We start from the raw sequence: 22,904 nt of genomic DNA, 5'->3' as shown, positions 1-22,904 counted from the left end.
TTCCTCTTATGCTGTTTATGTAATAAGAGGGGACGATACACAGAAGAGAGAAAGTGGCCCAACACACTAGACTAGCAGTCTTCTGATCAATCTGCAGCTGGCAAGGTGGGGGAGAGCCTTTATTTTGCACCTGCTGGGATCTGCATTGGCAGAAGCTCTGAGGGCTGGGCCTTTCCTTTTGCCTGTAAAAACAAAAAGCAGCCCTCCTCCCTCCAGCCCTGAGAGCATGGGCGTGACACTGGAAAAAGCAGCATCTCCCCTTTGGTAAAGATGACCATTGCACAGCTGCTCACTCAGAGCTCGATCGTGCTCGATCAGGCGAGATATATTTAGGTCACCAGCAAAGTCTGTTCTCTTTTCTTGCGTAGGGTGAGCATTCACAGAGCCCAGCTTCGTTGACAAGAGTGCAAAAGGTGTATACTAAAAGCTTTCTGCTTTACTTGAGCGCCATGGCCGTTATTATATTTTGGCTGCTCCAAGCAATCTCTGTCCAGCCGATGCAAATTTCCAGCTCAAATTTTCCCAGCACTCAAAAAGTCCCTCCTCCCGCCAGCTCTGCTTTCAGGAAGTTCAGCAGAAGCAGTCGAACTTCTGTTCCCACTTCAGAGGAAAAGCTTTCTCGGGCCAGAGAAATCCAGGGAATCACTGTACCGGCAAGTGCATTTCTTACAACTGGTAATCCCTCAGAACACAGAAATGAAGAAGCTGTATATGAAAATGTATTATTTCTTTGGTACACTAACCTATGTAACTAATATGGACCATTTCAGAGGACGGAGCGGACCCAACTGTGATCCCAGAGACCCAAATACCCAGCAGTAGGGAAAATAAATCCTCTCTGTGCTCTGCAACATTACATACACAAAATGCAAGCGCGTGCATTTTTTTATTGGCCCCATATACAGAATACATGTGAGGATGCTTGCCTTCCCAGTGTATTTCTCAAGCTCTTGAGAGCATATGCTATTTCCATGGGAACGCAAATAAGTTCATACTTTACATTTGTGTGTGACAAAAGGGGAAAAAAACTATTTTGTGTAAAATGCCAGCAGAGGGTGTTTCTGCCCGGTCTCGAACCGGGGGGACCTTTCGCGTGTGAGGCGAACGTGATAACCACTACACTACAGAAACAGCTGCTTGCTCACCTTTGTAGGGACTGGGAGAACAGGTGCCTGCTTAAAGACTAATCAAATGCCTTGCGCCTGAAGCTCACACAATCCAGCCTAAAACATACGTCCTATCAAGCATGCGCACATATACAAGTATGCCAGCTGAGGGCCTATGCAGCGTACAGAGGGAAGGACATATTTCCACTTTGAGATCGGACGGCCAAAACTCACAAGCAAATCAAGGAATGTTACTGAGAGCTAACAGAGAACACAAAGTGCTTGTCGCAAGGACATGGCACGCAAAGAGGTTCAGGAAGTGAATTGTTCATCGACTACTGCTTACCGAGAAAACCAAAGAGTCTGTCCAATGAAAATAACATTGAAAAAACAAAAAAAAGGAGCTCAAGTTAACCACCTTGATTGGGCTCGTCCGGGATTTGAACACGGGACCTCTCGCACCCAAAGCGAGAATCATACCCCTAGACCAACGAGCCACGGTCCTTTGAGCATTTGACGGAATTGTCCTCAGCGTTTGCACCCCCCTTAGGATTCGAGGCCAAGAATGCCTATTCCTGAAGTTTGTTCCTGCCGCTGAAAGCCTTGTCGGTGTATGAGCCAAATGAATGCCCCAGTCGGCACGCTCTGACTGTCTTCACAGGTCTCCTCCTCATCCCGAAGGTTGGTGGCCCATTGACATCAGGGTGGAAGGTGCTTGCGATACACTGTTCCTTCCTTCCTTCCTTCCTTCCTTTATTCCTCTTATGCTGTTTATGTAATAAGAGGGGACGATACACAGAAGAGAGAAAGTGGCCCAACACACTAGACTAGCAGTCTTCTGATCAATCTGCAGCTGGCAAGGTGGGGGAGAGCCTTTATTTTGCACCTGCTGGGATCTGCATTGGCAGAAGCTCTGAGGGCTGGGCCTTTCCTTTTGCCTGTAAAAACAAAAAGCAGCCCTCCTCCCTCCAGCCCTGAGAGCATGGGCGTGACACTGGAAAAAGCAGCATCTCCCCTTTGGTAAAGATGACCATTGCACAGCTGCTCACTCAGAGCTCGATCGTGCTCGATCATGCGAGATATATTTAGGTCACCAGCAAAGTCTGTTCTCTTTTCTTGCGTAGGGTGAGCATTCACAGAGCCCAGCTTCGTTGACAAGAGTGCAAAAGGTGTATACTAAAAGCTTTCTGCTTTACTTGAGCGCCATGGCCGTTATTATATTTTGGCTGCTCCAAGCAATCTCTGTCCAGCCGATGCAAATTTCCAGCTCAAATTTTCCCAGCACTCAAAAAGTCCCTCCTCCCGCCAGCTCTGCTTTCAGGAAGTTCAGCAGAAGCAGTCCAACTTCTGTTCCCACTTCAGAGGAAAAGCTTTCTCGGGCCAGAGAAAGCCAGGGAATCACTGTACCGGCAAGTGCATTTCTTACAACTGGTAATCCCTCAGAACACAGAAATGAAGAAGCTGTATATGAAAATGTATTATTTCTTTGGTACACTAACCTATGTAACTAATATGGACCATTTCAGAGGACGGAGCGGACCCAACTGTGATCCCAGAGACCCAAATACCCAGCAGTAGGGAAAATAAATCCTCTCTGTGCTCTGCAACATTACATACACAAAATGCAAGCGCGTGCATTTTTTTATTGGCCCCATATACAGAATACATGTGAGGATGCTTGCCTTCCCAGTGTATTTCTCAAGCTCTTGAGAGCATATGCTATTTCCATGGGAACGCAAATAAGTTCATACTTTACATTTGTGTGTGACAAAAGGGGAAAAAAACTATTTTGTGTAAAATGCCAGCAGAGAGTGTTTCTGCCCGGTCTCGAACCGGGGGGACCTTTCGCGTGTGAGGCGAACGTGATAACCACTACACTACAGAAACAGCTGCTTGCTCACCTTTGTAGGGACTGGGAGAACAGGTGCAAAGGGCAGTGCAAGTGGACCTGCTTAAAGACTAATCAAATGCCTTGCGCCTGAAGCTCACACAATCCAGCCTAAAACATACGTCCTATCAAGCATGCGCACATATACAAGTATGCCAGCTGAGGGCCTATGCAGCGTACAGAGGGAAGGACATATTTCCACTTTGAGATCGGACGGCCAAAACTCACAAGCAAATCAAGGAATGTTACTGAGAGCTAACAGAGAACACAAAGTGCTTGTCGCAAGGACATGGCACGCAAAGAGGTTCAGGAAGTGAATTGTTCATCGACTACTGCTTACCGAGAAAACCAGAGAGTCTGTCCAATGAAAATAACATTGAAAAAACAAAAAAAAGGAGCTCAAGTTAACCACCTTGATTGGGCTCGTCCGGGATTTGAACCCGGGACCTCTCGCACCCAAAGCGAGAATCATACCCCTAGACCAACGAGCCACGGTCCTTTGAGCATTTGACGGAATTGTCCTCAGCGTTTGCACCCCCCTTAGGATTCGAGGCCAAGAATGCCTATTCCTGAAGTTTGTTCCTGCCGCTGAAAGCCTTGTCGGTGTATGAGCCAAATGAATGCCCCAGTCGGCACGCTCTGACTGTCTTCACAGGTCTCCTCCTCATCCCGAAGGTTGGTGGCCCATTGACATCAGGGTGGAAGGTGCTTGCGATACACTGTTCCTTCCTTCCTTCCTTCCTTCCTTTATTCCTCTTATGCTGTTTATGTAATAAGAGGGGACGATACACAGAAGAGAGAAAGTGGCCCAACACACTAGACTAGCAGTCTTCTGATCAATCTGCAGCTGGCAAGGTGGGGGAGAGCCTTTATTTTGCACCTGCTGGGATCTGCATTGGCAGAAGCTCTGAGGGCTGGGCCTTTCCTTTTGCCTGTAAAAACAAAAAGCAGCCCTCCTCCCTCCAGCCCTGAGAGCATGGGCGTGACACTGGAAAAAGCAGCATCTCCCCTTTGGTAAAGATGACCATTGCACAGCTGCTCACTCAGAGCTCGATCGTGCTCGATCAGGCGAGATATATTTAGGTCACCAGCAAAGTCTGTTCTCTTTTCTTGCGTAGGGTGAGCATTCACAGAGCCCAGCTTCGTTGACAAGAGTGCAAAAGGTGTATACTAAAAGCTTTCTGCTTTACTTGAGCGCCATGGCCGTTATTATATTTTGGCTGCTCCAAGCAATCTCTGTCCAGCCGATGCAAATTTCCAGCTCAAATTTTCCCAGCACTCAAAAAGTCCCTCCTCCCGCCAGCTCTGCTTTCAGGAAGTTCAGCAGAAGCAGTCCAACTTCTGTTCCCACTTCAGAGGAAAAGCTTTCTCGGGCCAGAGAAAGCCAGGGAATCACTGTACCGGCAAGTGCATTTCTTACAACTGGTAATCCCTCAGAACACAGAAATGAAGAAGCTGTATATGAAAATGTATTATTTCTTTGGTACACTAACCTATGTAACTAATATGGACCATTTCAGAGGACGGAGCGGACCCAACTGTGATCCCAGAGACCCAAATACCCAGCAGTAGGGAAAATAAATCCTCTCTGTGCTCTGCAACATTACATACACAAAATGCAAGCGCGTGCATTTTTTTATTGGCCCCATATACAGAATACATGTGAGGATGCTTGCCTTCCCAGTGTATTTCTCAAGCTCTTGAGAGCATATGCTATTTCCATGGGAACGCAAATAAGTTCATACTTTACATTTGTGTGTGACAAAAGGGGAAAAAAACTATTTTGTGTAAAATGCCAGCAGAGAGTGTTTCTGCCCGGTCTCGAACCGGGGACCTTTCGCGTGTGAGGCGAACGTGATAACCACTACACTACAGAAACAGCTGCTTGCTCACCTTTGTAGGGACTGGGAGAACAGGTGCAAAGGGCAGTGCAAGTGGACCTGCTTAAAGACTAATCAAATGCCTTGCGCCTGAAGCTCACACAATCCAGCCTAAAACATACGTCCTATCAAGCATGCGCACATATACAAGTATGCCAGCTGAGGGCCTATGCAGCGTACAGAGGGAAGGACATATTTCCACTTTGAGATCGGACGGCCAAAACTCACAAGCAAATCAAGGAATGTTACTGAGAGCTAACAGAGAACACAAAGTGCTTGTCGCAAGGACATGGCACGCAAAGAGGTTCAGGAAGTGAATTGTTCATCGACTACTGCTTACCGAGAAAACCAGAGAGTCTGTCCAATGAAAATAACATTGAAAAAACAAAAAAAAAGGAGCTCAAGTTAACCACCTTGATTGGGCTCTCGCACCCAAAGCGAGAATCATACCCCTAGACCAACGAGCCACGGTCCTTTGAGCATTTGACGGAATTGTCCTCAGCGTTTGCACCCCCCTTAGGATTCGAGGCCAAGAATGCCTATTCCTGAAGTTTGTTCCTGCCGCTGAAAGCCTTGTCGTGTATGAGCCAAATGAATGCCCCAGTCGGCACGCTCTGACTGTCTTCACAGGTCTCCTCCTCATCCCGAAGGTTGGTGGCCCATTGACATCAGGGTGGAAGGTGCTTGCGATACACTGTTCCTTCCTTCCTTCCTTCCTTCCTTTATTCCTCTTATGCTGTTTATGTAATAAGAGGGGACGATACACAGAAGAGAGAAAGTGGCCCAACACACTAGACTAGCAGTCTTCTGATCAATCTGCAGCTGGCAAGGTGGGGGAGAGCCTTTATTTTGCACCTGCTGGGATCTGCATTGGCAGAAGCTCTGAGGGCTGGGCCTTTCCTTTTGCCTGTAAAAACAAAAAGCAGCCCTCCTCCCTCCAGCCCTGAGAGCATGGGCGTGACACTGGAAAAAGCAGCATCTCCCCTTTGGTAAAGATGACCATTGCACAGCTGCTCACTCAGAGCTCGATCGTGCTCGATCAGGCGAGATATATTTAGGTCACCAGCAAAGTCTGTTCTCTTTTCTTGCGTAGGGTGAGCATTCACAGAGCCCAGCTTCGTTGACAAGAGTGCAAAAGGTGTATACTAAAAGCTTTCTGCTTTACTTGAGCGCCATGGCCGTTATTATATTTTGGCTGCTCCAAGCAATCTCTGTCCAGCCGATGCAAATTTCCAGCTCAAATTTTCCCAGCACTCAAAAAGTCCCTCCTCCCGCCAGCTCTGCTTTCAGGAAGTTCAGCAGAAGCAGTCCAACTTCTGTTCCCACTTCAGAGGAAAAGCTTTCTCGGGCCAGAGAAAGCCAGGGAATCACTGTACCGGCAAGTGCATTTCTTACAACTGGTAATCCCTCAGAACACAGAAATGAAGAAGCTGTATATGAAAATGTATTATTTCTTTGGTACACTAACCTATGTAACTAATATGGACCATTTCAGAGGACGGAGCGGACCCAACTGTGATCCCAGAGACCCAAATACCCAGCAGTAGGGAAAATAAATCCTCTCTGTGCTCTGCAACATTACATACACAAAATGCAAGCGCGTGCATTTTTTTATTGGCCCCATATACAGAATACATGTGAGGATGCTTGCCTTCCCAGTGTATTTCTCAAGCTCTTGAGAGCATATGCTATTTCCATGGGAACGCAAATAAGTTCATACTTTACATTTGTGTGTGACAAAAGGGGAAAAAAACTATTTTGTGTAAAATGCCAGCAGAGAGTGTTTCTGTCCGGTCTCGAACCGGGGACCTTTCACGTGTGAGGCGAACGTGATAACCACTACACTACAGTAACAGCTGCTTGCTCACCTTTGTAGGGACTGGGAGAACAGGTGCAAAGGGCAGTGCAAGTGGACCTGCTTAAAGACTAATCAAATGCCTTGCGCCTGAAGCTCACACAATCCAGCCTAAAACATACGTCCTATCAAGCATGCGCACATATACAAGTATGCCAGCTGAGGGCCTATGCAGCGTACAGAGGGAAGGACATATTTCCACTTTGAGATCGGACGGCCAAAACTCACAAGCAAATCAAGGAATGTTACTGAGAGCTAACAGAGAACACAAAGTGCTTGTCGCAAGGACATGGCACGCAAAGAGGTTCAGGAAGTGAATTGTTCATCGACTACTGCTTACCGAGAAAACCAGAGAGTCTGTCCAATGAAAATAACATTGAAAAAACAAAAAAAAGGAGCTCAAGTTAACCACCTTGATTGGGCTCGTCCGGGATTTGAACCCGGGACCTCTCGCACCCAAAGCGAGAATCATACCCCTAGACCAACGAGCCACGGTCCTTTGAGCATTTGACGGAATTGTCCTCAGCGTTTGCACCCCCCTTAGGATTCGAGGCCAAGAATGCCTATTCCTGAAGTTTGTTCCTGCCGCTGAAAGCCTTGTCGGTGTATGAGCCAAATGAATGCCCCAGTCGGCACGCTCTGACTGTCTTCACAGGTCTCCTCCTCATCCCGAAGGTTGGTGGCCCATTGACATCAGGGTGGAAGGTGCTTGCGATACACTGTTCCTTCCTTCCTTCCTTTATTCCTCTTATGCTGTTTATGTAATAAGAGGGGACGATACACAGAAGAGAGAAAGTGGCCCAACACACTAGACTAGCAGTCTTCTGATCAATCTGCAGCTGGCAAGGTGGGGGAGAGCCTTTATTTTGCACCTGCTGGGATCTGCATTGGCAGAAGCTCTGAGGGCTGGGCCTTTCCTTTTGCCTGTAAAAACAAAAAGCAGCCCTCCTCCCTCCAGCCCTGAGAGCATGGGCGTGACACTGGAAAAAGCAGCATCTCCCCTTTGGTAAAGATGACCATTGCACAGCTGCTCACTCAGAGCTCGATCGTGCTCGATCAGGCGAGATATATTTAGGTCACCAGCAAAGTCTGTTCTCTTTTCTTGCGTAGGGTGAGCATTCACAGAGCCCAGCTTCGTTGACAAGAGTGCAAAAGGTGTATACTAAAAGCTTTCTGCTTTACTTGAGCGCCATGGCCGTTATTATATTTTGGCTGCTCCAAGCAATCTCTGTCCAGCCGATGCAAATTTCCAGCTCAAATTTTCCCAGCACTCAAAAAGTCCCTCCTCCCGCCAGCTCTGCTTTCAGGAAGTTCAGCAGAAGCAGTCCAACTTCTGTTCCCACTTCAGAGGAAAAGCTTTCTCGGGCCAGAGAAAGCCAGGGAATCACTGTACCGGCAAGTGCATTTCTTACAACTGGTAATCCCTCAGAACACAGAAATGAAGAAGCTGTATATGAAAATGTATTATTTCTTTGGTACACTAACCTATGTAACTAATATGGACCATTTCAGAGGACGGAGCGGACCCAACTGTGATCCCAGAGACCCAAATACCCAGCAGTAGGGAAAATAAATCCTCTCTGTGCTCTGCAACATTACATACACAAAATGCAAGCGCGTGCATTTTTTTATTGGCCCCATATACAGAATACATGTGAGGATGCTTGCCTTCCCAGTGTATTTCTCAAGCTCTTGAGAGCATATGCTATTTCCATGGGAACGCAAATAAGTTCATACTTTACATTTGTGTGTGACAAAAGGGGAAAAAAACTATTTTGTGTAAAATGCCAGCAGAGAGTGTTTCTGCCCGGTCTCGAACCGGGGACCTTTCGCGTGTGAGGCGAACGTGATAACCACTACACTACAGAAACAGCTGCTTGCTCACCTTTGTAGGGACTGGGAGAACAGGTGCAAAGGGCAGTGCAAGTGGACCTGCTTAAAGACTAATCAAATGCCTTGCGCCTGAAGCTCACACAATCCAGCCTAAAACATACGTCCTATCAAGCATGCGCACATATACAAGTATGCCAGCTGAGGGCCTATGCAGCGTACAGAGGGAAGGACATATTTCCACTTTGAGATCGGACGGCCAAAACTCACAAGCAAATCAAGGAATGTTACTGAGAGCTAACAGAGAACACAAAGTGCTTGTCGCAAGGACATGGCACGCAAAGAGGTTCAGGAAGTGAATTGTTCATCGACTACTGCTTACCGAGAAAACCAGAGAGTCTGTCCAATGAAAATAACATTGAAAAAACAAAAAAAAGGAGCTCAAGTTAACCACCTTGATTGGGCTCGTCCGGGATTTGAACCCGGGACCTCTCGCACCCAAAGCGAGAATCATACCCCTAGACCAACGAGCCACGGTCCTTTGAGCATTTGACGGAATTGTCCTCAGCGTTTGCACCCCCCTTAGGATTCGAGGCCAAGAATGCCTATTCCTGAAGTTTGTTCCTGCCGCTGAAAGCCTTGTCAGTGTATGAGCCAAATGAATGCCCCAGTCGGCACGCTCTGACTGTCTTCACAGGTCTCCTCCTCATCCCGAAGGTTGGTGGCCCATTGACATCAGGGTGGAAGGTGCTTGCGATACACTGTTCCTTCCTTCCTTCCTTCCTTCCTTTATTCCTCTTATGCTGTTTATGTAATAAGAGGGGACGATACACAGAAGAGAGAAAGTGGCCCAACACACTAGACTAGCAGTCTTCTGATCAATCTGCAGCTGGCAAGGTGGGGGAGAGCCTTTATTTTGCACCTGCTGGGATCTGCATTGGCAGAAGCTCTGAGGGCTGGGCCTTTCCTTTTGCCTGTAAAAACAAAAAGCAGCCCTCCTCCCTCCAGCCCTGAGAGCATGGGCGTGACACTGGAAAAAGCAGCATCTCCCCTTTGGTAAAGATGACCATTGCACAGCTGCTCACTCAGAGCTCGATCGTGCTCGATCAGGCGAGATATATTTAGGTCACCAGCAAAGTCTGTTCTCTTTTCTTGCGTAGGGTGAGCATTCACAGAGCCCAGCTTCGTTGACAAGAGTGCAAAAGGTGTATACTAAAAGCTTTCTGCTTTACTTGAGCGCCATGGCCGTTATTATATTTTGGCTGCTCCAAGCAATCTCTGTCCAGCCGATGCAAATTTCCAGCTCAAATTTTCCCAGCACTCAAAAAGTCCCTCCTCCCGCCAGCTCTGCTTTCAGGAAGTTCAGCAGAAGCAGTCCAACTTCTGTTCCCACTTCAGAGGAAAAGCTTTCTCGGGCCAGAGAAAGCCAGGGAATCACTGTACCGGCAAGTGCATTTCTTACAACTGGTAATCCCTCAGAACACAGAAATGAAGAAGCTGTATATGAAAATGTATTATTTCTTTGGTACACTAACCTATGTAACTAATATGGACCATTTCAGAGGACGGAGCGGACCCAACTGTGATCCCAGAGACCCAAATACCCAGCAGTAGGGAAAATAAATCCTCTCTGTGCTCTGCAACATTACATACACAAAATGCAAGCGCGTGCATTTTTTTATTGGCCCCATATACAGAATACATGTGAGGATGCTTGCCTTCCCAGTGTATTTCTCAAGCTCTTGAGAGCATATGCTATTTCCATGGGAACGCAAATAAGTTCATACTTTACATTTGTGTGTGACAAAAGGGGAAAAAAACTATTTTGTGTAAAATGCCAGCAGAGAGTGTTTCTGCCCGGTCTCGAACCGGGGGGACCTTTCGCGTGTGAGGCGAACATGATAACCACTACACTACAGAAACAGCTGCTTGCTCACCTTTGTAGGGACTGGGAGAACAGGTGCCTGCTTAAAGACTAATCAAATGCCTTGCGCCTGAAGCTCACACAATCCAGCCTAAAACATACGTCCTATCAAGCATGCGCACATATACAAGTATGCCAGCTGAGGGCCTATGCAGCGTACAGAGGGAAGGACATATTTCCACTTTGAGATCGGACGGCCAAAACTCACAAGCAAATCAAGGAATGTTACTGAGAGCTAACAGAGAACACAAAGTGCTTGTCGCAAGGACATGGCACGCAAAGAGGTTCAGGAAGTGAATTGTTCATCGACTACTGCTTACCGAGAAAACCAGAGAGTCTGTCCAATGAAAATAACATTGAAAAAACAAAAAAAAAGAGCTCAAGTTAACCACCTTGATTGGGCTCGTCCAGGATTTGAACCCGGGACCTCTCGCACCCAAAGCGAGAATCATACCCCTAGACCAACGAGCCACTGTCCTTTGAGCATTTGACGGAATTGTCCTCAGCGTTTGCACCCCCCTTAGGATTCGAGGCCAAGAATGCCTATTCCTGAAGTTTGTTCCTGCCGCTGAAAGCCTTGTCGGTGTATGAGCCAAATGAATGCCCCAGTCGGCACGCTCTGACTGTCTTCACAGGTCTCCTCCTCATCCCGAAGGTTGGTGGCCCATTGACATCAGGGTGGAAGGTGCTTGCGATACACTGTTCCTTCCTTCCTTCCTTCCTTCCTTTATTCCTCTTATGCTGTTTATGTAATAAGAGGGGACGATACACAGAAGAGAGAAAGTGGCCCAACACACTAGACTAGCAGTCTTCTGATCAATCTGCAGCTGGCAAGGTGGGGGAGAGCCTTTATTTTGCACCTGCTGGGATCTGCATTGGCAGAAGCTCTGAGGGCTGGGCCTTTCCTTTTGCCTGTAAAAACAAAAAGCAGCCCTCCTCCCTCCAGCCCTGAGAGCATGGGCGTGACACTGGAAAAAGCAGCATCTCCCCTTTGGTAAAGATGACCATTGCACAGCTGCTCACTCAGAGCTCGATCGTGCTCGATCAGGCGAGATATATTTAGGTCACCAGCAAAGTCTGTTCTCTTTTCTTGCGTAGGGTGAGCATTCACAGAGCCCAGCTTCGTTGACAAGAGTGCAAAAGGTGTATACTAAAAGCTTTCTGCTTTACTTGAGCGCCATGGCCGTTATTATATTTTGGCTGCTCCAAGCAATCTCTGTCCAGCCGATGCAAATTTCCAGCTCAAATTTTCCCAGCACTCAAAAAGTCCCTCCTCCCGCCAGCTCTGCTTTCAGGAAGTTCAGCAGAAGCAGTCCAACTTCTGTTCCCACTTCAGAGGAAAAGCTTTCTCGGGCCAGAGAAAGCCAGGGAATCACTGTACCGGCAAGTGCATTTCTTACAACTGGTAATCCCTCAGAACACAGAAATGAAGAAGCTGTATATGAAAATGTATTATTTCTTTGGTACACTAACCTATGTAACTAATATGGACCATTTCAGAGGACGGAGCGGACCCAACTGTGATCCCAGAGACCCAAATACCCAGCAGTAGGGAAAATAAATCCTCTCTGTGCTCTGCAACATTACATACACAAAATGCAAGCGCGTGCATTTTTTTATTGGCCCCATATACAGAATACATGTGAGGATGCTTGCCTTCCCAGTGTATTTCTCAAGCTCTTGAGAGCATATGCTATTTCCATGGGAACGCAAATAAGTTCATACTTTACATTTGTGTGTGACAAAAGGGGAAAAAAACTATTTTGTGTAAAATGCCAGCAGAGAGTGTTTCTGCCCGGTCTCGAACCGGGGGGACCTTTCGCGTGTGAGGCGAACGTGATAACCACTACACTACAGAAACAGCTGCTTGCTCACCTTTGTAGGGACTGGGAGAACAGGTGCCTGCTTAAAGACTAATCAAATGCCTTGCGCCTGAAGCTCACACAATCCAGCCTAAAACATACGTCCTATCAAGCATGCGCACATATACAAGTATGCCAGCTGAGGGCCTATGCAGCGTACAGAGGGAAGGACATATTTCCACTTTGAGATCGGACGGCCAAAACTCACAAGCAAATCAAGGAATGTTACTGAGAGCTAACAGAGAACACAAAGTGCTTGTCGCAAGGACATGGCACGCAAAGAGGTTCAGGAAGTGAATTGTTCATCGACTACTGCTTACCGAGAAAACCAGAGAGTCTGTCCAATGAAAATAACATTGAAAAAACAAAAAAAAGGAGCTCAAGTTAACCACCTTGATTGGGCTCGTCCGGGATTTGAACCCGGGACCTCTCGCACCCAAAGCGAGAATCATACCCCTAGACCAACGAGCCACGGTCCTTTGAGCATTTGACGGAATTGTCCTCAGCGTTTGCACCCCCCTTAGGATTCGAGGCCAAGAATGCCTATTCCTGAAGTTTGTTCCTGCCGCTGAAAGCCTTGTCAGTGTATGAGCCAAATGAATGCCCCAGTCGGCACGCTCTGACTGTCTTCACAGGTCTCCTCCTCATCCCGAAGGTTGGTGGCCCATTGACATCAGGGTGGAAGGTGCTTGCGATACACTGTTCCTTCCTTCCTTCCTTCCTTCCTTTATTCCTCTTATGCTGTTTATGTAATAAGAGGGGACGATACACAGAAGAGAGAAAGTGGCCCAACACACTAGACTAGCAGTCTTCTGATCAATCTGCAGCTGGCAAGGTGGGGGAGAGCCTTTATTTTGCACCTGCTGGGATCTGCATTGGCAGAAGCTCTGAGGGCTGGGCCTTTCCTTTTGCCTGTAAAAACAAAAAGCAGCCCTCCTCCCTCCAGCCCTGAGAGCATGGGCGTGACACTGGAAAAAGCAGCATCTCCCCTTTGGTAAAGATGACCATTGCACAGCTGCTCACTCAGAGCTCGATCGTGCTCGATCAGGCGAGATATATTTAGGTCACCAGCAAAGTCTGTTCTCTTTTCTTGCGTAGGGTGAGCATTCACAGAGCCCAGCTTCGTTGACAAGAGTGCAAAAGGTGTATACTAAAAGCTTTCTGCTTTACTTGAGCGCCATGGCCGTTATTATATTTTGGCTGCTCCAAGCAATCTCTGTCCAGCCGATGCAAATTTCCAGCTCAAATTTTCCCAGCACTCAAAAAGTCCCTCCTCCCGCCAGCTCTGCTTTCAGGAAGTTCAGCAGAAGCAGTCCAACTTCTGTTCCCACTTCAGAGGAAAAGCTTTCTCGGGCCAGAGAAAGCCAGGGAATCACTGTACCGGCAAGTGCATTTCTTACAACTGGTAATCCCTCAGAACACAGAAATGAAGAAGCTGTATATGAAAATGTATTATTTCTTTGGTACACTAACCTATGTAACTAATATGGACCATTTCAGAGGACGGAGCGGACCCAACTGTGATCCCAGAGACCCAAATACCCAGCAGTAGGGAAAATAAATCCTCTCTGTGCTCTGCAACATTACATACACAAAATGCAAGCGCGTGCATTTTTTTATTGGCCCCATATACAGAATACATGTGAGGATGCTTGCCTTCCCAGTGTATTTCTCAAGCTCTTGAGAGCATATGCTATTTCCATGGGAACGCAAATAAGTTCATACTTTACATTTGTGTGTGACAAAAGGGGAAAAAAACTATTTTGTGTAAAATGCCAGCAGAGAGTGTTTCTGCCCGGTCTCGAACCGGGGGGACCTTTCGCGTGTGAGGCGAACGTGATAACCACTACACTACAGAAACAGCTGCTTGCTCACCTTTGTAGGGACTGGGAGAACAGGTGCAAAGGGCAGTGCAAGTGGACCTGCTTAAAGACTAATCAAATGCCTTGCGCCTGAAGCTCACACAATCCAGCCTAAAACATACGTCCTATCAAGCATGCGCACATATACAAGTATGCCAGCTGAGGGCCTATGCAGCGTACAGAGGGAAGGACATATTTCCACTTTGAGATCGGACGGCCAAAACTCACAAGCAAATCAAGGAATGTTACTGAGAGCTAACAGAGAACACAAAGTGCTTGTCGCAAGGACATGGCACGCAAAGAGGTTCAGGAAGTGAATTGTTCATCGACTACTGCTTACCGAGAAAACCAGAGAGTCTGTCCAATGAAAATAACATTGAAAAAACAAAAAAAAGGAGCTCAAGTTAACCACCTTGATTGGGCTCGTCCGGGATTTGAACCCGGGACCTCTCGCACCCAAAGCGAGAATCATACCCCTAGACCAACGAGCCACGGTCCTTTGAGCATTTGACGGAATTGTCCTCAGCGTTTGCACCCCCCTTAGGATTCGAGGCCAAGAATGCCTATTCCTGAAGTTTGTTCCTGCCGCTGAAAGCCTTGTCGGTGTATGAGCCAAATGAATGCCCCAGTCGGCACGCTCTGACTGTCTTCACAGGTCTCCTCCTCATCCCGAAGGTTGGTGGCCCATTGACATCAGGGTGGAAGGTGCTTGCGATACACTGTTCCTTCCTTCCTTCCTTCCTTCCTTTATTCCTCTTATGCTGTTTATGTAATAAGAGGGGACGATACACAGAAGAGAGAAAGTGGCCCAACACACTAGACTAGCAGTCTTCTGATCAATCTGCAGCTGGCAAGGTGGGGGAGAGCCTTTATTTTGCACCTGCTGGGATCTGCATTGGCAGAAGCTCTGAGGGCTGGGCCTTTCCTTTTGCCTGTAAAAACAAAAAGCAGCCCTCCTCCCTCCAGCCCTGAGAGCATGGGCGTGACACTGGAAAAAGCAGCATCTCCCCTTTGGTAAAGATGACCATTGCACAGCTGCTCACTCAGAGCTCGATCATGCTCGATCAGGCGAGATATATTTAGGTCACCAGCAAAGTCTGTTCTCTTTTCTTGCGTAGGGTGAGCATTCACAGAGCCCAGCTTCGTTGACAAGAGTGCAAAAGGTGTATACTAAAAGCTTTCTGCTTTACTTGAGCGCCATGGCCGTTATTATATTTTGGCTGCTCCAAGCAATCTCTGTCCAGCCGATGCAAATTTCCAGCTCAAATTTTCCCAGCACTCAAAAAGTCCCTCCTCCCGCCAGCTCTGCTTTCAGGAAGTTCAGCAGAAGCAGTCCAACTTCTGTTCCCACTTCAGAGGAAAAGCTTTCTCGGGCCAGAGAAAGCCAGGGAATCACTGTACCGGCAAGTGCATTTCTTACAACTGGTAATCCCTCAGAACACAGAAATGAAGAAGCTGTATATGAAAATGTATTATTTCTTTGGTACACTAACCTATGTAACTAATATGGACCATTTCAGAGGACGGAGCGGACCCAACTGTGATCCCAGAGACCCAAATACCCAGCAGTAGGGAAAATAAATCCTCTCTGTGCTCTGCAACATTACATACACAAAATGCAAGCGCGTGCATTTTTTTATTGGCCCCATATACAGAATACATGTGAGGATGCTTGCCTTCCCAGTGTATTTCTCAAGCTCTTGAGAGCATATGCTATTTCCATGGGAACGCAAATAAGTTCATACTTTACATTTGTGTGTGACAAAAGGGGAAAAAAACTATTTTGTGTAAAATGCCAGCAGAGAGTGTTTCTGCCCGGTCTCGAACCGGGGACCTTTCGCGTGTGAGGTGAACGTGATAACCACTACACTACAGAAACAGCTGCTTGCTCACCTTTGTAGGGACTGGGAGAACAGGTGCAAAGGGCAGTGCAAGTGGACCTGCTTAAAGACTAATCAAATGCCTTGCGCCTGAAGCTCACACAATCCAGCCTAAAACATACGTCCTATCAAGCATGCGCACATATACAAGTATGCCAGCTGAGGGCCTATGCAGCGTACAGAGGGAAGGACATATTTCCACTTTGAGATCGGACGGCCAAAACTCACAAGCAAATCAAGGAATGTTACTGAGAGCTAACAGAGAACACAAAGTGCTTGTCGCAAGGACATGGCACGCAAAGAGGTTCAGGAAGTGAATTGTTCATCGACTACTGCTTACCGAGAAAACCAGAGAGTCTGTCCAATGAAAATAACATTGAAAAAACAAAAAAAAGGAGCTCAAGTTAACCACCTTGCTTGGGCTCGTACGGGATTTGAACCCGGGACCTCTCGCACCCAAAGCGAGAATCACACCCCTAGACCAGCGAGCCACGGTCCTTTGAGCATTTGACGGAATTGTCCTCAGCGTTTGCACCCCCCTTAGGATTCGAGGCCAAGAATGCCTATTCCTGAAGTTTGTTCCTGCCGCTGAAAGCCTTGTCGGTGTATGAGCCAAATGAATGCCCCAGTCGGCACGCTCTGACTGTCTTCACAGGTCTCCTCCTCATCCCGAAGGTTGGTGGCCCATTGACATCAGGGTGGAAGGTGCTTGCGATACACTGTTCCTTCCTTCCTTCCTTTATTCCTCTTATGCTGTTTATGTAATAAGAGGGGACGATACACAGAAGAGAGAAAGTGGCCCAACACACTAGACTAGCAGTCTTCTGATCAATCTGCAGCTGGCAAGGTGGGGGAGAGCCTTTATTTTGCACCTGCTGGGATCTGCATTGGCAGAAGCTCTGAGGGCTGGGCCTTTCCTTTTGCCTGTAAAAACAAAAAGCAGCCCTCCTCCCTCCAGCCCTGAGAGCATGGGCGTGACACTGGAAAAAGCAGCATCTCCCCTTTGGTAAAGATGACCATTGCACAGCTGCTCACTCAGAGCTCGATCGTGCTCGATCAGGCGAGATATATTTAGGTCACCAGCAAAGTCTGTTCTCTTTTCTTGCGTAGGGTGAGCATTCACAGAGCCCAGCTTCGTTGACAAGAGTGCAAAAGGTGTATACTAAAAGCTTTCTGCTTTACTTGAGCGCCATGGCCGTTATTATATTTTGGCTGCTCCAAGCAATCTCTGTCCAGCCGATGCAAATTTCCAGCTCAAATTTTCCCAGCACTCAAAAAGTCCCTCCTCCCGCCAGCTCTGCTTTCAGGAAGTTCAGCAGAAGCAGTCCAACTTCTGTTCCCACTTCAGAGGAAAAGCTTTCTCGGGCCAGAGAAAGCCAGGGAATCACTGTACCGGCAAGTGCATTTCTTACAACTGGTAATCCCTCAGAACACAGAAATGAAGAAGCTGTATATGAAAATGTATTATTTCTTTGGTACACTAACCTATGTAACTAATATGGACCATTTCAGAGGACGGAGCGGACCCAACTGTGATCCCAGAGACCCAAATACCCAGCAGTAGGGAAAATAAATCCTCTCTGTGCTCTGCAACATTACATACACAAAATGCAAGCGCGTGCATTTTTTTATTGGCCCCATATACAGAATACATGTGAGGATGCTTGCCTTCCCAGTGTATTTCTCAAGCTCTTGAGAGCATATGCTATTTCCATGGGAACGCAAATAAGTTCATACTTTACATTTGTGTGTGACAAAAGGGGAAAAAAACTATTTTGTGTAAAATGCCAGCAGAGAGTGTTTCTGCCCGGTCTCGAACCGGGGGGACCTTTCGCGTGTGAGGCGAACGTGATAACCACTACACTACAGAAACAGCTGCTTGCTCACCTTTGTAGGGACTGGGAGAACAGGTGCCTGCTTAAAGACTAATCAAATGCCTTGCGCCTGAAGCTCACACAATCCAGCCTAAAACATACGTCCTATCAAGCATGCGCACATATACAAGTATGCCAGCTGAGGGCCTATGCAGCGTACAGAGGGAAGGACATATTTCCACTTTGAGATCGGACGGCCAAAACTCACAAGCAAATCAAGGAATGTTACTGAGAGCTAACAGAGAACACAAAGTGCTTGTCGCAAGGACATGGCACGCAAAGAGGTTCAGGAAGTGAATTGTTCATCGACTACTGCTTACCGAGAAAACCAGAGAGTCTGTCCAATGAAAATAACATTGAAAAAACAAAAAAAAAGAGCTCAAGTTAACCACCTTGATTGGGCTCGTCCAGGATTTGAACCCGGGACCTCTCGCACCCAAAGCGAGAATCATACCCCTAGACCAACGAGCCACTGTCCTTTGAGCATTTGACGGAATTGTCCTCAGCGTTTGCACCCCCCTTAGGATTCGAGGCCAAGAATGCCTATTCCTGAAGTTTGTTCCTGCCGCTGAAAGCCTTGTCGGTGTATGAGCCAAATGAATGCCCCAGTCGGCACGCTCTGACTGTCTTCACAGGTCTCCTCCTCATCCCGAAGGTTGGTGGCCCATTGACATCAGGGTGGAAGGTGCTTGCGATACACTGTTCCTTCCTTCCTTCCTTCCTTCCTTTATTCCTCTTATGCTGTTTATGTAATAAGAGGGGACGATACACAGAAGAGAGAAAGTGGCCCAACACACTAGACTAGCAGTCTTCTGATCAATCTGCAGCTGGCAAGGTGGGGGAGAGCCTTTATTTTGCACCTGCTGGGATCTGCATTGGCAGAAGCTCTGAGGGCTGGGCCTTTCCTTTTGCCTGTAAAAACAAAAAGCAGCCCTCCTCCCTCCAGCCCTGAGAGCATGGGCGTGACACTGGAAAAAGCAGCATCTCCCCTTTGGTAAAGATGACCATTGCACAGCTGCTCACTCAGAGCTCGATCGTGCTCGATCAGGCGAGATATATTTAGGTCACCAGCAAAGTCTGTTCTCTTTTCTTGCGTAGGGTGAGCATTCACAGAGCCCAGCTTCGTTGACAAGAGTGCAAAAGGTGTATACTAAAAGCTTTCTGCTTTACTTGAGCGCCATGGCCGTTATTATATTTTGGCTGCTCCAAGCAATCTCTGTCCAGCCGATGCAAATTTCCAGCTCAAATTTTCCCAGCACTCAAAAAGTCCCTCCTCCCGCCAGCTCTGCTTTCAGGAAGTTCAGCAGAAGCAGTCCAACTTCTGTTCCCACTTCAGAGGAAAAGCTTTCTCGGGCCAGAGAAAGCCAGGGAATCACTGTACCGGCAAGTGCATTTCTTACAACTGGTAATCCCTCAGAACACAGAAATGAAGAAGCTGTATATGAAAATGTATTATTTCTTTGGTACACTAACCTATGTAACTAATATGGACCATTTCAGAGGACGGAGCGGACCCAACTGTGATCCCAGAGACCCAAATACCCAGCAGTAGGGAAAATAAATCCTCTCTGTGCTCTGCAACATTACATACACAAAATGCAAGCGCGTGCATTTTTTTATTGGCCCCATATACAGAATACATGTGAGGATGCTTGCCTTCCCAGTGTATTTCTCAAGCTCTTGAGAGCATATGCTATTTCCATGGGAACGCAAATAAGTTCATACTTTACATTTGTGTGTGACAAAAGGGGAAAAAAACTATTTTGTGTAAAATGCCAGCAGAGAGTGTTTCTGCCCGGTCTCGAACCGGGGGGACCTTTCGCGTGTGAGGCGAACGTGATAACCACTACACTACAGAAACAGCTGCTTGCTCATCTTTGTAGGGACTGGGAGAACAGGTGCCTGCTTAAAGACTAATCAAATGCCTTGCGCCTGAAGCTCACACAATCCAGCCTAAAACATACGTCCTATCAAGCATGCGCACATATACAAGTATGCCAGCTGAGGGCCTATGCAGCGTACAGAGGGAAGGACATATTTCCACTTTGAGATCGGACGGCCAAAACTCACAAGCAAATCAAGGAATGTTACTGAGAGCTAACAGAGAACACAAAGTGCTTGTCGCAAGGACATGGCACGCAAAGAGGTTCAGGAAGTGAATTGTTCATCGACTACTGCTTACCGAGAAAACCAGAGAGTCTGTCCAATGAAAATAACATTGAAAAAACAAAAAAAAGGAGCTCAAGTTAACAACCTTGATTGGGCTCGTCCAGGATTTGAACCCGGGACCTCTCGCACCCAAAGCGAGAATCATACCCCTAGACCAACGAGCCACTGTCCTTTGAGCATTTGACGGAATTGTCCTCAGCGTTTGCACCCCCCTTAGGATTCGAGGCCAAGAATGCCTATTCCTGAAGTTTGTTCCTGCCGCTGAAAGCCTTGTCGGTGTATGAGCCAAATGAATGCCCCAGTCGGCACGCTCTGACTGTCTTCACAGGTCTCCTCCTCATCCCGAAGGTTGGTGGCCCATTGACATCAGGGTGGAAGGTGCTTGCGATACACTGTTCCTTCCTTCCTTCCTTCCTTCCTTTATTCCTCTTATGCTGTTTATGTAATAAGAGGGGACGATACACAGAAGAGAGAAAGTGGCCCAACACACTAGACTAGCAGTCTTCTGATCAATCTGCAGCTGGCAAGGTGGGGGAGAGCCTTTATTTTGCACCTGCTGGGATCTGCATTGGCAGAAGCTCTGAGGGCTGGGCCTTTCCTTTTGCCTGTAAAAACAAAAAGCAGCCCTCCTCCCTCCAGCCCTGAGAGCATGGGCGTGACACTGGAAAAAGCAGCATCTCCCCTTTGGTAAAGATGACCATTGCACAGCTGCTCACTCAGAGCTCGATCGTGCTCGATCAGGCGAGATATATTTAGGTCACCAGCAAAGTCTGTTCTCTTTTCTTGCGTAGGGTGAGCATTCACAGAGCCCAGCTTCGTTGACAAGAGTGCAAAAGGTGTATACTAAAAGCTTTCTGCTTTACTTGAGCGCCATGGCCGTTATTATATTTTGGCTGCTCCAAGCAATCTCTGTCCAGCCGATGCAAATTTCCAGCTCAAATTTTCCCAGCACTCAAAAAGTCCCTCCTCCCGCCAGCTCTGCTTTCAGGAAGTTCAGCAGAAGCAGTCCAACTTCTGTTCCCACTTCAGAGGAAAAGCTTTCTCGGGCCAGAGAAAGCCAGGGAATCACTGTATCGGCAAGTGCATTTCTTACAACTGGTAATCCCTCAGAACACAGAAATGAAGAAGCTGTATATGAAAATGTATTATTTCTTTGGTACACTAACCTATGTAACTAATATGGACCATTTCAGAGGACGGAGCGGACCCAACTGTGATCCCAGAGACCCAAATACCCAGCAGTAGGGAAAATAAATCCTCTCTGTGCTCTGCAACATTACATACACAAAATGCAAGCGCGTGCATTTTTTTATTGGCCCCATATACAGAATACATGTGAGGATGCTTGCCTTCCCAGTGTATTTCTCAAGCTCTTGAGAGCATATGCTATTTCCATGGGAACGCAAATAAGTTCATACTTTACATTTGTGTGTGACAAAAGGGGAAAAAAACTATTTTGTGTAAAATGCCAGCAGAGAGTGTTTCTGCCCGGTCTCGAACCGGGGGGACCTTTCGCGTGTGAGGCGAACGTGATAACCACTACACTACAGAAACAGCTGCTTGCTCACCTTTGTAGGGACTGGGAGAACAGGTGCAAAGGGCAGTGCAAGTGGACCTGCTTAAAGACTAATCAAATGCCTTGCGCCTGAAGCTCACACAATCCAGCCTAAAACATACGTCCTATCAAGCATGCGCACATATACAAGTATGCCAGCTGAGGGCCTATGCAGCGTACAGAGGGAAGGACATATTTCCACTTTGAGATCGGACGGCCAAAACTCACAAGCAAATCAAGGAATGTTACTGAGAGCTAACAGAGAACACAAAGTGCTTGTCGCAAGGACATGGCACGCAAAGAGGTTCAGGAAGTGAATTGTTCATCGACTACTGCTTACCGAGAAAACCAGAGAGTCTGTCCAATGAAAATAACATTGAAAAAACAAAAAAAAGGACCTCAAGTTAACCACCTTGATTGGGCTCGTCCGGGATTTGAACCCGGGACCTCTCGCACCCAAAGCGAGAATCATACCCCTAGACCAACGAGCCACGGTCCTTTGAGCATTTGACGGAATTGTCCTCAGCGTTTGCACCCCCCTTAGGATTCGAGGCCAAGAATGCCTATTCCTGAAGTTTGTTCCTGCCGCTGAAAGCCTTGTCGGTGTATGAGCCAAATGAATGCCCCAGTCGGCACGCTCTGACTGTCTTCACAGGTCTCCTCCTCATCCCGAAGGTTGGTGGCCCATTGACATCAGGGTGGAAGGTGCTTGCGATACACTGTTCCTTCCTTCCTTCCTTTCTTCCTTTATTCCTCTTATGCTGTTTATGTAATAAGAGGGGACGATACACAGAAGAGAGAAAGTGGCCCAACACACTAGACTAGCAGTCTTCTGATCAATCTGCAGCTGGCAAGGTGGGGGAGAGCCTTTATTTTGCACCTGCTGGGATCTGCATTGGCAGAAGCTCTGAGGGCTGGGCCTTTCCTTTTGCCTGTAAAAACAAAAAGCAGCCCTCCTCCCTCCAGCCCTGAGAGCATGGGCGTGACACTGGAAAAAGCAGCATCTCCCCTTTGGTAAAGATGACCATTGCACAGCTGCTCACTCAGAGCTCGATCGTGCTTGATCAGGCGAGATATATTTAGGTCACCAGCAAAGTCTGTTCTCTTTTCTTGCGTAGGGTGAGCATTCACAGAGCCCAGCTTCGTTGACAAGAGTGCAAAAGGTGTATACTAAAAGCTTTCTGCTTTACTTGAGCGCCATGGCCGTTATTATATTTTG

The 22,904-nt window shown here is 47.4% G+C and overlaps 19 non-coding genes across 19 annotated transcripts; all 19 read right to left on the bottom strand.

Annotated features, from left to right (window-relative positions):
- Window positions 1–1,056: 1,056 nt before the first annotated feature.
- Window positions 1,057–1,131, bottom strand: TRNAV-CAC (transfer RNA valine (anticodon CAC)). The gene has a single exon. It is a non-coding gene; the product is annotated as a tRNA-Val (tRNA).
- Window positions 1,132–2,918: 1,787 nt separating this feature from the next.
- TRNAV-CAC (transfer RNA valine (anticodon CAC)) lies at window positions 2,919–2,993 on the bottom strand. The gene has a single exon. It is a non-coding gene; the product is annotated as a tRNA-Val (tRNA).
- A 420-nt stretch (window positions 2,994–3,413) lies between these two features.
- TRNAP-UGG (transfer RNA proline (anticodon UGG)) lies at window positions 3,414–3,485 on the bottom strand. Its single transcript has one exon. It is a non-coding gene; the product is annotated as a tRNA-Pro (tRNA).
- A 1,315-nt stretch (window positions 3,486–4,800) lies between these two features.
- On the bottom strand, window positions 4,801–4,873 carry TRNAV-CAC (transfer RNA valine (anticodon CAC)). Its single transcript has one exon. It is a non-coding gene; the product is annotated as a tRNA-Val (tRNA).
- Window positions 4,874–7,148: 2,275 nt separating this feature from the next.
- TRNAP-UGG (transfer RNA proline (anticodon UGG)) lies at window positions 7,149–7,220 on the bottom strand. Its single transcript has one exon. It is a non-coding gene; the product is annotated as a tRNA-Pro (tRNA).
- Window positions 7,221–8,527: 1,307 nt separating this feature from the next.
- TRNAV-CAC (transfer RNA valine (anticodon CAC)) lies at window positions 8,528–8,600 on the bottom strand. Its single transcript has one exon. It is a non-coding gene; the product is annotated as a tRNA-Val (tRNA).
- A 420-nt stretch (window positions 8,601–9,020) lies between these two features.
- Window positions 9,021–9,092, bottom strand: TRNAP-UGG (transfer RNA proline (anticodon UGG)). Its single transcript has one exon. It is a non-coding gene; the product is annotated as a tRNA-Pro (tRNA).
- Window positions 9,093–10,882: 1,790 nt separating this feature from the next.
- On the bottom strand, window positions 10,883–10,954 carry TRNAP-UGG (transfer RNA proline (anticodon UGG)). The gene has a single exon. It is a non-coding gene; the product is annotated as a tRNA-Pro (tRNA).
- Window positions 10,955–12,269: 1,315 nt separating this feature from the next.
- Window positions 12,270–12,344, bottom strand: TRNAV-CAC (transfer RNA valine (anticodon CAC)). The gene has a single exon. It is a non-coding gene; the product is annotated as a tRNA-Val (tRNA).
- A 400-nt stretch (window positions 12,345–12,744) lies between these two features.
- On the bottom strand, window positions 12,745–12,816 carry TRNAP-UGG (transfer RNA proline (anticodon UGG)). Its single transcript has one exon. It is a non-coding gene; the product is annotated as a tRNA-Pro (tRNA).
- A 1,315-nt stretch (window positions 12,817–14,131) lies between these two features.
- Window positions 14,132–14,206, bottom strand: TRNAV-CAC (transfer RNA valine (anticodon CAC)). The gene has a single exon. It is a non-coding gene; the product is annotated as a tRNA-Val (tRNA).
- Window positions 14,207–14,626: 420 nt separating this feature from the next.
- TRNAP-UGG (transfer RNA proline (anticodon UGG)) lies at window positions 14,627–14,698 on the bottom strand. Its single transcript has one exon. It is a non-coding gene; the product is annotated as a tRNA-Pro (tRNA).
- A 1,315-nt stretch (window positions 14,699–16,013) lies between these two features.
- Window positions 16,014–16,086, bottom strand: TRNAV-CAC (transfer RNA valine (anticodon CAC)). The gene has a single exon. It is a non-coding gene; the product is annotated as a tRNA-Val (tRNA).
- Window positions 16,087–17,885: 1,799 nt separating this feature from the next.
- TRNAV-CAC (transfer RNA valine (anticodon CAC)) lies at window positions 17,886–17,960 on the bottom strand. The gene has a single exon. It is a non-coding gene; the product is annotated as a tRNA-Val (tRNA).
- Window positions 17,961–18,360: 400 nt separating this feature from the next.
- On the bottom strand, window positions 18,361–18,432 carry TRNAP-UGG (transfer RNA proline (anticodon UGG)). Its single transcript has one exon. It is a non-coding gene; the product is annotated as a tRNA-Pro (tRNA).
- Window positions 18,433–19,747: 1,315 nt separating this feature from the next.
- Window positions 19,748–19,822, bottom strand: TRNAV-CAC (transfer RNA valine (anticodon CAC)). Its single transcript has one exon. It is a non-coding gene; the product is annotated as a tRNA-Val (tRNA).
- A 400-nt stretch (window positions 19,823–20,222) lies between these two features.
- Window positions 20,223–20,294, bottom strand: TRNAP-UGG (transfer RNA proline (anticodon UGG)). Its single transcript has one exon. It is a non-coding gene; the product is annotated as a tRNA-Pro (tRNA).
- A 1,315-nt stretch (window positions 20,295–21,609) lies between these two features.
- On the bottom strand, window positions 21,610–21,684 carry TRNAV-CAC (transfer RNA valine (anticodon CAC)). The gene has a single exon. It is a non-coding gene; the product is annotated as a tRNA-Val (tRNA).
- A 420-nt stretch (window positions 21,685–22,104) lies between these two features.
- TRNAP-UGG (transfer RNA proline (anticodon UGG)) lies at window positions 22,105–22,176 on the bottom strand. Its single transcript has one exon. It is a non-coding gene; the product is annotated as a tRNA-Pro (tRNA).
- Window positions 22,177–22,904: the final 728 nt, after the last annotated feature.

The sequence above is a fragment of the Ambystoma mexicanum genome, chromosome 2q (genome assembly GCF_040938575.1).
Source record: "Ambystoma mexicanum isolate Mex_15411 chromosome 2q, UKY_AmexF1_1, whole genome shotgun sequence".
NCBI classification, from domain to species: Eukaryota; Metazoa; Chordata; class Amphibia; order Caudata; family Ambystomatidae; genus Ambystoma; species Ambystoma mexicanum.
The sequence above is the reverse complement of the archived record's forward strand: the minus strand, read 5'-3'. Positions and strand labels throughout refer to the sequence as shown.